General features: G+C 48.2%; 2 protein-coding genes across 4 annotated transcripts in view; one reads left to right on the top strand and one right to left on the bottom strand.

Annotated features, from left to right (window-relative positions):
• Positions 1–4,223, bottom strand: part of LOC310827748 (uncharacterized protein) — a 44,702-nt gene extending 40,479 nt beyond the window's left edge. Inside the window, exon 1 of the mRNA XM_083704145.1 lies at positions 3,703–4,223. The gene's annotated coding sequence lies outside the window, so the exon portion shown is untranslated. The remainder of the gene's footprint in view (positions 1–3,702) is intronic.
• The window catches only part of LOC310827680 (uncharacterized protein), a 919,426-nt gene that overhangs the window by 898,213 nt on the left and 7,897 nt on the right, over positions 1–13,316 (top strand). Inside the window, exon 2 of one of the 3 annotated variants that reach the window (XM_083703976.1) lies at positions 9,783–9,878. The gene's annotated coding sequence lies outside the window, so the exon portion shown is untranslated. Of the gene's footprint in view, positions 1–5,675; positions 6,514–9,722; positions 9,879–13,316 lie in introns of those variants that run through there. The other 2 variants (XM_083703975.1, XM_083703977.1) reach the window with 2 other exon arrangements.

The raw sequence follows: 13,316 nt of genomic DNA, 5'->3' as shown, positions 1-13,316 counted from the left end.
TGAAGGTGACCCGGAAACTGCAATTAATCCAGAATGCGGCAGCGAGACTGGTGACTGGGAGTGGCTGCCGGGACCACATAACACCGGTTCTGAGAGATCTGCATTGGCTCCCAGTACGTTTCCGAGCACGATTCAAAGTGTTGGTGCTGACCTTTAAAGCCCTAAACGGCCTCGGTCCTGTATACCTGAAGGAGCGTCTCCACCCCCATCGTTCAGCCCGGACTCTGAGATCCAGCGCTGAGGGCCTTCTGGCGGTTCCCTCATTGCGAGAAGTGAGGCTACAGGGAACCAGACAGAGGGCCTTCTCGGTAGCGGCGCCCGCCCTGTGGAACGCCCTCCCATCAGATGTCAAAGAGATAAAGAATTACCTGATGTTCAGAAGACATCTTAAGGCAGCCCTGTTCAGGGAAGTTTTTAATATGTAATGCTGTACGGTTTTTAACACTGATTGGGAGCCGCCCAGAGTGGCTGGGGAAAACTCAGCCAGATGGGCGGGGTATAAATAATAAATTATTATTATTATTATTATTATTATTATTATTACTATTATTATTATTATTATTATCGCACCTAGGCGCCCTCTGCGACCTCGCAGAAACCGGGCTCCCTGGTTTACCGAGGAGCTTCGGAAAATGAAGCGGGACCTCAGACGGCTAGAGCGAGTATGGCGGGGTGCCCGTGACGGAGCCTCAAGGGTTTTTATGAAAATCTACGAGATGGCAGTGAAGGCCGCTAAGAAGTCCTTCTTCTCGGCCTCCATTGCCTCCGCTAGCTCTCGCCCGGCACAATTATTTAGTATAATTAGGTCTTTAACGTCCCTTGAAGGACAGCCAAATTTAAATAACAATTTGACATACAGCTGTGAGGCATTTGCGAGCTTTTTTGCGGAGAAGGTCTTGTTGCTCCGCCATGACCTCCCTGCCAATTTGGATACAATAAAGGAACTGGAGGCCCCTCGACTGTCCTCGGGTCCAGTATTGGACCACTTTGACCGGATATCCCCAGCCGATGTGGACAGACTCCTCCAAGCTGGAAAACCCACCACCTGTCCTCTTGACCCGTGCCCGTCTTGGCTGATTAGAGCGTGTCCAGATGAGGTGCGGGCCCCCCTGGGTGATATCATCAATTTGTCCCTTGGCACCGGGATATTCCCAGGGGAACTGAAGGAGGCAGTGGTGCGTCCGCTCTTAAAGAAAACATCATTAGATCCTTTAGATCTATCCAATTACCGCCCGGTTTCGAATCTTCCATTCCTGGGTAAGGTGATTGAGAGAGCGGTTGCTGAACAGCTTGGTAGGTTTCTGGATGAAACATTGGCTCTCGATCCATTCCAGTCCGGCTTCCGCGCTGGTCATGGGACCGAAACGGCTCTGGTCGCCCTAACAGATGATCTCCGCAGGCAGCTGGATCGAGGCGGGTCGGGGCTGCTGATATTTCTAGACCTGTCAGCAGCCTTCGACATGGTCGATAACGAACTCCTGGACCACCGCCTTGCCGACGTGGGGATCCAGGGCACAGTCCTTCAATGGCTGCACTCGTTTCTCTCTGGTTGGGGACAGAGGGTGGCGCTTGGGGGGGAATTGTCATCGCGCCACTCCTTGGTGTGTGGAGTGCCTCAGGGTGCGATTCTCTCCCCGATGCTTTTTAACATCTTTATGCGCCCCCTCGCCCAGCTTGTCCGGAGTTTTGGGCTGGGTTGCCATCAGTATGCCGATGACACTCAACTGTTGATGGACGGCCATCCTGACTCGGCCCCAGATACACTGACCAGATGTCTGGAAGCTGTGGCTGGATGGTTACGTGGGAGCCGGTTGAAGTTAAATCCTTCGAAGACAGAGGTCCTCTGGCTGGGACGGAGCGATATGGGATTGAGGGGGCAACTCCCATCTCTTGCGGGGGTGCAATTAGTGCCAGCATCGTCCGTTAAGAGTTTGGGTGTAATCTTCGATACCTCCCTCTCCATGGAGGCGCAGATTACAGCTATAACAAAGGCGGCATTTTTTCATCTCCGCCAAGCTAAGCAGTTGGCTCCTTATCTCTCTCGCCCTGACCTAGGCACTGTGATGCACGCGACGGTCACCTCCAGACTGGATTATTGTAACTCGCTCCACGTGGGGCTGCCCTTGAGACTGACCCAGAAACTCCAGCGGGTGCAGAATGCCGCAGCGAGACTCCTTATGGGGTCTTTGCTGCGAGATCATATTCATCCGGTACTATACCAGCTGCACTGGCTCCCGGTGGAGTACAGGATCAGGTTTAAGGTGCTGGTTTTAACCTTTAAAGCCCTATACGGCCTAGGACCCTCGTACCTACGGGACGGCCTCTCTTGGTATGTCCCACAGAGAAATTTACGGTCTGCAAATAAAAACATGCTAAAGATCCCAGGCCACAGAGAGGTTAGGCTGGCCTCAACTAGAGCCAGGGCTTTCTCGGCCGTGGCCCCGATCTGGTAGAATGCTATGTCACAAGAGACTAGGGCCCTGCGGGACCTGACATCTTTCCGCAGGGCCTGCAAGACAGAGCTGTTCCACCAGGCCTTTGGTCAGGGCGCAGCCTGACCCCCTCCCCTGGCAATCTGCACAGAATTTTGCTTGATGATTGCCATTAATTTGATTTTAATTTGATTTTAATTAATTTTATAATGAATGTTTTTAGAATGTTGAACTATTTTGATTGTTGTTAGCCGCCCTGAGCCCAGCTTCGGCTGGGGAGGGCGGGATATAAATAAAATTTATTATTATTATTACTATTATTATTATTATTATTATTATTATTATTATCTGAGCAGTGTGAAGTTCCAGGGGTGCACTACTGCCTACACATAGAGCTTAGGTTTCTTTGGTGGAATGCTATGGCATTTTGCAATATTTGAGTTCATATTTATATAGTGGAAGCATTCAAACACACTGCCCCTGGAGTCCCACCCCAGGCAGCCTCTTCAGAAGCTACTGAAAGGTCCAGGAGAACTAAGACCATCATAGTCCTCCTCCAAGCCTTAGCCAACCAGCAGAGTGACCATATCTGACCATGCCAAGTCTGGGTCAGAAACCAATTTGAAATAAATCTAGTCCAGTGCACTCTAAATATGTTGAGAATTAAACAGCGGGAACTCACTCAGAAATCTTACCCCCAAACTGTACAGTGGCATGGCAGGGGTGATGGGGTGGGGAGCATCAACTGTGCCATTCTGGGGGTGGGCACCATGCTCAAGTTAGGGCGGGGTGAAGTGGCACTGGCAAGCCACCCCTGCTCCCCACCTTGCCTGGAGGAGACCACTTCTGCTCCCACCCCACCTCATGCGCTGCCACTGCTGAAGAAAATGTAAGGCTGGCAAACATCTGGAAGTATCCCTTGCGTCAAAGGACTTTGTTCAGAATAGCCTCACAACTGCCACATTTAGGGAAACCAGGAACACTCCTTCTTCTAATGGGGAACCAGGCAGCTCCTTCCTAGGCCAAGGCATTCATCCCTCCACAGATACTCCTGTTATGCTCCACGTGAACGGACAATCCTAACCGTTGCAAAAGGAGATGCTGCGTTTACAGTTTGCAAGATGGACGGCTTCCTCTTTCAGACCCTTGCTCCATGTTAGACCCTCTGAACGCCTGTGACCATCACCACCCCTTTCAGATTCAGAATAACTCGGTCGCAGAGGCCACATCCCCTTTCCAGTGTGCCTTGTACAATAATGAAAATAAATACCTTTGCAAAATCTGCTCAGATGAGGAAGAAAAACGAGAGGTTCCAGGAACCGGTCCTCCAGATCAGCATTTCATGGAAACCTGCTTCTTTCTTCTGAGCTTCATCCTACAATTCAGAGCAACAGAAATGTCTGGAGGAACCTTAAGAACATAACATTTAAAATATCCACTACGTGTCAGTCCCGCAATGTAATATGTGCCTGTAATACGACTGCCCTTGTTATTTTGCATTAATCAAAAGAGAGGCCTTGGGGAAACTACTGTGGCCAAGCAGAGCCCCACCGGGACACTGTGGCCTTGTCCAAACTTCCACTTGTCTTGTGCTTCCCAGGCACAGGTCTGAACAGTTTTGCCCTTGCCCCGCTGCTTTCCCCAGGGAAATCCCTTCTCTACCACTGGATCGTTAAGAAATGTCAGTCGGGTTTCCTGCAGATTGACGTTTGTTCAAATTCAGCAGTAAACAGCAGGTTTTTCCAGATAAAGCAGCAAAGCAAAATGAATAACCGCTCGCTCCTCTGCCTAGAAAGTGTGGAAGTGTACTTGGAAGAGGGACGAGAGACCTACCAAATGTAGCAATTCCCTGATACAGGAAATGTCTCTATGTACTGGTTCAATGGGGAAACTTTAGAAATTCATATAAAATCACTCCAGTGACGCATTTACACCATTCCAATGTTGTTCTACTCAGAAGGAAAATGGCTATCAGAGGAGAATCTTGGGACCATGGGTAGGGGCAGCCATAATTCCTGAAACGTGAGACCACGTACCCAGCAGGCCCCACTGCCTGGGTGATAATTTCTGGCATCCTGGTAGTCATTCCAAGAACAATTGCAAACCCAAGCTCAGTGGGTTGGGGTCTCCTTCAAGACAAAGGGTGTGCTGAACTTGGCTGGGAAAACAGGAACATGTAAATACTTTTGTTTCACCAAAAGATTGGCAGGTGAAGGTCAGGAGGGACAGGGCAAGCCTGGTGCTCAGGTTTCTGCCAGAAGACCCCTCCCAATTTAGGACATAGTCATGACAAATGTATGATGTTTTATGGGAAACTCTGGGAAATTTATATAAAAAAGTGGAGCCATCCCTTGTTTGGGGCTTCCCTCTGCTTCTTCCATGTGGTAGTTTGAAGTCTTGTTGCAACCATAAAGATCAGGCCTCCTGTTTTGCTTCAATCTCCTGGCTGGGGTCTCTAGCTTGTGACCCCCAACCTGAACCTATGGGAGCCACGGTCAGGCGATTATGGGGTGCTCCAAGGACTCACTTATACAGGCCCCAAATTTCACTCAGCCATTTTTTTACCACAAGAAGCCACTGGGAGGCCAGACTGGGGGACCTGGTTTTAAATCAACCCCTAACAGAATCCCTTGCAAGGCGTTCTCTTATCACTTCACGAGGTGTTAGGCCTTGAAGAAAATACATCGCTCACTGGAGACTCTTTTTTTTTTCCTTTTTAATTTTTAATTACATTTTCCAACATACATTTATAGTATCCAATCTAAATTTATCACATATTTTCTCTTTTAGACTTCCTTCAACCTCTCTGACAATCATCCATTATTCAAATTTTTAAATACGCATTTCCTAATTTTATATTGCATTTTATAAACCTTCACACACTTAGTTTTCATCAATACAATAGTCCTCTATCATTTACAGAACTTCTTGAAATCCCACTAGCGTTATTTGCTCATCATATACACATTTCAGATAGTCTGAAAATTTTCCCCAGTCTTCAATGAACTTTTGATCTCGTATATATCTGATCTTTCCTGTTAGTTTGTCCGGTTCAGCATACTCCATCAGTTTCATTCTCCATTCTTCGAGCGTCGGCAGTTGTTCCTGTTTCCATCTTTGGGCCAATAATATTCTCGCTGCTGTTACTGCATTTTGGAAAAGTTTACAGTCCATTCTATTTATTTCATTTCCTACTATTCCTAAAAGAAAAGCCTCTGGTTTCTTAACAAGCTCACTGGGGACTCTTGGCCTCCCCTCCAACATTTCTCCCATGGAAACAGAATTTGCTTCAGGAAAGGAAAGGCTGGAACCGGACCTGGTAGGCCCCTCGGTGAAGGGGTACAGTTAGGGTAACCCCAGAAAGCCCCAAAACTGTTTGTGAATCCCCCCCCCCCCGCCAGGCCTCGGCGTACGCATTTTAAAACTGCATATTTCTCTAAGACGAAAAGCACGAGCTAAGCAGTCCTCTCTGTAACAAAAACGCTGTAGCAAACCCAGAGCTGAGAACAGTAAAGCTTTTCGCTTCCCAGATCCAAGATAACCTTGTCCTGGTACATTGATTTGCAACATACGTCTGGGAGCAGAGCCAGAGAACGAAAAGCAACATTTCTATGTAAGAATCTGTGAAGCGGGAGAGGAAAAAAGGGGGTTGAAAAAAGGATAAAACCTGCTTGTAAAACGTTTTCGGGGCGGCCTGTCTTTTGTGAACTGAATCACACAGGTGCCTCTGCCCCCCCCCCCCGGCAAAATAAAACGCTCTTTCTCTGATTTAACCCCTTGGTGTCATTTGGCTCCTTTTGTCTCTGCTCAGGTGCAACAATTATTCCTACCCATGGATTAAAAAGGCTACATATTTCTGGTGCATCGGGCCGGGAAAAAGCACGTTCCACAAGATCGAGGGACAAAGAGGTCCAGGGCGTCACTGCAAGGCGAGCAGCTCGGGATCCCGGGTCAACAGTTCCAGCGCGCATCCTGCCAACTTCGTGGGAGGGACTGGCCACCCGTTCCTGAGTAGACACGCGACAAGTGACGGAGAGAAAGAGCAACGGCCGTGCAGAAAGAAGGTACCTCGAGGAACAAGGTAGGCTCCACAGGGTTAGGTGGGAGCAACGAGAGTTTGATCAGCTCCACCAGTAGGGCAGTAAAAGGTGCCACTGGTTTTGGTTTTGCCCAGAAAAGCAGCAAAAAGGGTGTTGCTGGGCCCCGGTCGAAGTCTAAGCGCTGCCGGTTGTGGTTTTGGTGTTGGTAAAAAGGGGATTGGGGAAGGTGCATGGGTTTTTCTGAATGTGCATGTGGGGACACTCCTGTGAATATTCTGAGTGTGTGGGACGTTGAAAGAAACATCTGGCTTGTGACCGAGTGAAAAAAAAAAACGTTAGGAGAGCTGAGTGTCCCAGTGTCCCCAGGATCCCAGAGTCATGGGAAATAAAAGCAGTAAAACAATTCTTGAGACACCACTACAGAGCTTTCTGGAAAACTGGAAAAGTGCCACGAAAGCAGAAGAGTGGGGATGTAAACTCAAAAAAAGCAGACTCCAACATTTATGTGAAGTTGACTGGCCTCGTATTTACCAGAATGGCCTCCTGGAGGATCCTTTGATCCAAACTTGGTCAACATTTTATGGAGTAACATTTTCAAGGCCCACACAGATCAGATTCCCTATATTTCTATCTGGAAAGCCAATGTGGATCAAAATCCCTCATGGCTTCAGAAAAATAGAATTGTGACTGCCCAAGTCAAACTGTGTTCAGTACAATTACAAGTTAAAAAGCCACCAGTTGTGCCAGTCCTGGAAGAGGAGATAATTATCCCCCCACCGCCATATGTAGCAACTGCGCCAAGGCAACCAAATCTGGGAGCAAATAGGGCTGCTTCTCCGCCCAGTGCCCAGACTGAGGACCCAAATGAGAAGATTCCCCCCTCTGCCCCTCCCCTACCCCCTTGTGATGCAAGCAAGGAAGGTGAAGAGAAAGGTGATGATGAATATGATGATGAAGACTTCAGGAAAACTCTAGATAAAGAGATAAGATGGACTAGTAAGCAGTCTGACAGTGCGTTCCAGTATGTAGAACCGTTTAAAACAGAACTGGATGTGGCCCCCTGGGTTCTAGAAGCAGCCCAGTGCCAGGATGAGAATTGGAGTAAAAAGCAAAAGGTTTTGAGAACAGCGTGGGACAGGGCAACAAAGCATGTAGAGACACTTAAATCTAAGGCTTTGTCCAAACCCACTGGGGTGGCCCCTCTCCGGCAAGTGTATGATCCTTTGGAACAGCCAAATGATCGGGGTCTTAGTGTCCCTTTTACAAGCTCCGATATTAGCAATTGGAAAAATCAAAATCCTTCATTTGAGGAAAATCCTGCAAAAATAATTAGACTTTTTGAAGGTGTGTTCAAAACCTATATGCCTACGGTTATTATTTCTGAATTGAGGAAATGAATTTGGATATTTTTTAGTGTTCTTTCTCCTCCTATATTGAGGGGCCCAGTAATGCCCCCCCCCCCCCCGTGTCCCCTGAGGGAAGGCAGAGTTGGTCACGAATGGGAGAGAGGAGCCCCACACAATGCTCTGACACAGCCAGACCTCCAACAGATTTTTAAATATATATTATATATCTAATAATGCCAGATCATTGTGGAGCCAGAGGAAAGCCAAGGCCGGATCTGAGGATCCACCACAGCTCACAAACCTATTTAAGGGGGAGAAACGGGGCTCTTCAGGGTGAAGTGAATGGTGGGGGGGCATCCCCCCCGGAGGGTCCCCTCTGCCCTCCCCACCATTCTTATGGCACTGCTCTGCAGGCCAAATCCTGCCACTGTTCTTCATAAGGCCATGGCCAGGCGGGAGCATCCCCTCAGCCTCCTCTTCTCTCCCCTCAGCCTGGGGCCACACGACAGACAATGCGCCCCCAGGCTCCATTTTGTGAGGCCAGCATGGTGGGGGAAACAGCCTCCCTCCGCTTGCCAGTAAGGGCCACTTTGGGGAGTGGGCTTGGGGGTTCCCGACTCCTCTGTGGAAGCCCCTCTGGAAAAGCCTTCCCCGACAGGGCAGCCATTTTGGTGCAGCATCAATTCAACCCCACAGTTCTGATGCGTGAAATGGCGACCGGAGCCAAGAGGGCCACTCCTTAACTCCAAGAGGAGTTAAGGAGTGGTGCTCTTGAGTTTTGTGCAAACGCTGCAGGATGGGCAGAAATTGCAGAACAAATATTGTTAACCTAGAAGCTGACTGTGCAAGTTTCTCTCCCCCCACCCCCTCAGAAGCAAAAGGAGTGAATTGCCCTAAGCAGTGTGAGGACTGGTTCTGAGGAGAATTGTAGACGCTTTCCCCTCAGAAACAACTAGGATTTTCCCGCTCTTTTTCCTGAGGCCACCAGAACAGCAGGTTCAAAATGTTTCCCTCCAGAGCCGCATCGGAAGAGCCTTTGGCCAGTCAAATAAATAAGATTTGTGAGGGGAGTTCATCATGAGGCGTTCAAAAGGTTCCTTTCCCTGGGGCAGGCGGGGGGGATTTTTGGCGCAAAAGATGTTGCCAAACTACAACTCCCACCGGCCCCAGCTAGCCTGGCCAAAGCGCCTGGTGGTGGGAGTTGTAGTTCAGCAGCCTCAGGAGGGGGCGGCCCCATCACATTTATACCGGGAGGCAAACTCCTGTCAGCTCCTCCACCCTCTGAATACACAGAATTTCCTCCTTCACCTGTGAGGGGTTGGAAGGGTTCCCCCAGAGCATGGCCCTGCTGCTGCCACAGTGCATAAAAATGGAAGATAATATTTATTGCTGTTGCTGTTTGTACAACAGCCCTTCACCCAAACATCTCAGGGCCCTCCTGCAGGGGTTGACTGCTTTTGCTCCAGAAAGCCTCTTCTCTCCTAATCTTATATAAATTGAGGCTGATTATGGCTCAGTGTTGAGGGAAACCTTCCTCTACTGCCAAGAGCCCCCATATCTGAGGCCAAGATGGAGGCCCTGCTGACAACCTCTTTCCCAAAAGCCCCGGGGGGAGAACAGATCCCCCGTGATGTCGATCCCTGCTGTATGAAGCCAACTAGCTTCCATAGATCCATTTTGGGTCCAGATACTAGGAAAGGGAAGGTTGTGCAACTAAGGACCTTGTTTCTGCATGGATCCGACTTGTGGGGAGGCCGCAGGAGGGGTTGGACTAGATGGCCCTTGGGGTCCCTTCCAGGTTTACGATGCACCGCTTAAGAGCCTTTTTGGAGTGAAATGCTGACAAGTGGAAATGGCTTCCACTATCTTGCAACTTCCTTCTACTCCTGAAAGTGATCCTTGTCCCCTTGCACTTTTTCACTCCCAAATACCATAGATAAGAGAAGCGGCCTCTGTGCCTGAAGCAGACTTGTGCTTTAAGAGGGGACCAACGCAAGCCGAGACAAACTCAAGCAAGAGAGCCACTTGGAGGCAAGATTCATCCGCTTTCCACGTTTCTGGTAAGACACGTTTGCACATTAGAAGTTGTCACGGCTTCTTTTGTTGTCAAAGGCTTCTTTTGCACGGCTGCTGCAAACCGTTCCAGCTGATGATGCCCTCGCCTCCTGCTCTCTGGCTCTTTGGAAAGGCCACAAATCCATCCTGACAGGGCCCAGACTCGGAGCAAAGGAATGAAGGCTGCAGCGCAAGGCTCTCCCGGGCTTTGGGGAGGGACATGGAGGACCCCTGCCCTGACTCAGGGTATGACACCTTCCTAAGATGCTGAGCACCTCTGCTGCTGCCAGTTGCCTCCTTGCAGGAGGGATGGGGCTGGCGGCTGTGGGCCATCTGGGCTATTGCACCCTGGACATTTCTGTGTGTTCCCTTGGTTTGTTTTACCAGTCTCCATCAACTAATGAGAAAGTATTTCAGTAATTGATGGCATCCCCCATTGTTTATTCTTCTCTACTCTCTGCCCCTTTCTCATATTTTAAGACTGCAACGTGTTTGAGATTGCTCTTAATCCTCGCAATTTGGGGGAGACCTGCATCAGATCTCTTTCTCTCCCTCTCTGCCCTACCTTTCCTTTTGCCTCATCTTGGGGGAAAGCTGGGGGTGTCAAGAGAAACTGAGGGATCTTCAAAGGGTTGGCACCCTGCCCACTTTCTGCAAGCACTATCAGAGCATAGGTGGAACTCAGCTCCAGCTCCAGTTCTGCTGTCTCACACCTTTGGTTTCCCCCACTCTGTATAGGAGGAATCTTCCCTCCTTGCAAAGTCATTGAATGAAAGGTCTGCTGCCCAGGAAGAGAGGCTGAGACCAGGTGGCAAATTGCAGGACCCATTTCCTTGTCAGATCTCTTGTGCTGCTGAAATGTGTACTGCCTTGAACTCTGTTTAGAGGTGATGAGAGTAGGCATTAATGCTTATTTTATTTTTCTAATCTAGCAAGAAACAAACTTCCTATGAGTGAATACAAAAATGTCGATCATAAGCAAGGTTAATATAGAATACATACAAGACAGCAGGGAATACACTGAACATGTAGACAAGGTTTATAGTGATTGCAGCTAAAGGCAGCAAGCTTGAAATCTCCTTAGCAGATTTTGCGAGCACAGGCAAAGTCTTGGCACTTAACCAGGGTTTGTGTTTGTTGACTTGGACAGAAAGACATGCTCATCCAATTTGCAGATGACACTGAACTGGGAAGGGTAGTTAATACTGAAGAAGAGAGAATCAATATTCAATATGACTGTAAAAGACTAAAGAACTGGGGCAAGACTAACAACACTGATTTCAATGGGCATAAAATGTCAGTTTCTGCACTTAGAAGTAATAAACAAATATAAGATGGGGACACCTGGCTTGCTGCAGTATATGTAGAAAGGATCTAGGGGTCTTAGTAGACCACAAGCTTAAAATGAGTCAACAGTGAGATGCAGCAGTAAAAACAAAACAAAAAACCCTAATGCAATCCTAGGCTGCATCAACAGAAGTCTTGCATCCAGATGAAGGAAAGTAATAGTCCCACTCTCTTCTGCCTTGGTCAGACCTTGTGTCCAGTTCTGGGCACCACAATTTAAGAAGGAGGTTGACAAGCTGCAAGGTGGTGAGGATGAGCTTCCCTGGTAGAATTCACAGGCATCTCTGTGGTGGGATGAACAGCTGGGTGCTGGAGGTACCTAATGCCCCATCAGGTGTGGTCCTGGTCTCCTTGAATGTGGGGGTAAAGATACTACTCTGAAGGAAGCCCTCCTTGGATATCTAAATTTCTACGAAAAGGGAAAGAAATAGGAGCAAACATGAGCAGCTTTGTCTTGTAAGCTTGGCCCTGCTCTTCTCCCTTTTGGCAGTTTGGAGATTATTCCAGCCACACTCTCCTACCAAATCTGCAACTGTTTCTGCCAACCCATTAATAGCCTGGTCAGTAATCTGGCTGCTGCATTTTGGACTGGTTGATTTTTCCAAGTGGTGCTGGATCTGGTGCGCAGAGTGCAGGGAGTTCAGACTGGGCTCTGCCAAGTGAAGTGAAAGCAAAAGAGGCAAAGGCACAGGGAGCTCAAGTTCACAGCCAGTCAAGGCCAGTTGTAAGGAAGGTTTCTCCCCAGCCAGAGCCTTTCCCAGAAAGGGAGAAATTTCCTTTCACCAGTGTAAATACATCCCACACTACAACTGGTTAGGGTTTTCTGGTCAGGGGTGTGTGTGTGTGTGTGTGTGTGTGTGTGTGTGTGTGTTGGAGAATATAATTTCATAAAACTATCATTTTGATTATTCCATTTACTTTTGAGTTTATGGCCTAGCTAAACTGCCTTTTACAGTACAGAACTAGCTGCTTTTAGGGACTGCATGTAGTGAATGTCCGTTCCAGAACACGGAAAAGAATAAATTGTTATGGGCTCTATGGTGGTCACCGTATGCCTGAAAAGAGAATCGGCTAGACAGGGCAACTGGGATTAATCTTGAATTGTTTTGCAGACAGATGGGAAAGGGTATTGGGAGACATTTAATGAACAGTAAACATAGTCAAAGTCTTAATAAAGACCCTGGAAATGGTTAAATGTAAACGGATGCTTTAGCTGAGATTCCTGCATTGCAGGGGGTTGGACTAGATTACTCTAGGGGGTCCCTTCCAACACACCTGGAGTACTTTGTAAGGTTCAGGGCGCCACAGTTTAAGAAAGATACTGAGAAGCTGGACGTGTGCTGGAGCAGGAGACCAAGATGATGAAGGGTCAGGAAACCAAGCTTTTGGGGGAAGTGGTTGAGGGAGTTGCTTATGGTTAGCCTGGAGAAGAGAAAACTGAGACATGATATGAAAGCCATCTTGAAATACCTGAAGGGCTGACACAGGGAAGATGGAACAGGCTCTTTGCTGCTGGTCCAGGGGGCAGGAACTGAACCAATGGATTCAAATGTCAAGAAATGACTTTCCAGCTGAGCATTAGGAAGAACCTTCTGACGGAAGGAGCTGTTCGACTGTGGGACACACTCCCTTGTTGTTGGGTGGTGGTCTCTCCTTCCTTGGAGGTTTTCAAGCAGAGCTTGGATGGCCATCTGACCTGGATGCTTTAGTTGAGATTCCGTCTGGGATTCTTCACCTGTAGGTTGCAGGGGGTTGGACTAGATGACCTTTGGGTGTGCCTTCCAAATCTACAGTTCTGTGTTCCTCTACAAAAGATTTTCTTTCTTTTTTAAAATCATATTTTTTTTCCATGTAACATTTTTCTTTTTACAAATCAGTTTCATTTGTTGAGAGATTAGGAAGAATAGGGGGAAAGAGGTGGAGGGGGGAAAGATGTGGGGGTGTGGGGTGGGGTGGTTATGTTTCTATTTTACTTAATATATGTGGGGTTTGGTGTCAGCGTTGCTTGTGCAGGTTCTTTGCTGTTAACTTATGTTCCTTTGGTGGTGAGAGAGGTTGGGGTTGGCCTAGGGTGTGGTTGTTTGTTTGTGGTTGGC

The sequence above is a fragment of the Podarcis gaigeae genome (genome assembly GCF_964106915.1).
Source record: "Podarcis gaigeae genome assembly, chromosome: 12".
NCBI lineage: Eukaryota > Metazoa > Chordata > Lepidosauria > Squamata > Lacertidae > Podarcis > Podarcis gaigeae.
The sequence above is the reverse complement of the archived record's forward strand: the minus strand, read 5'-3'. Positions and strand labels throughout refer to the sequence as shown.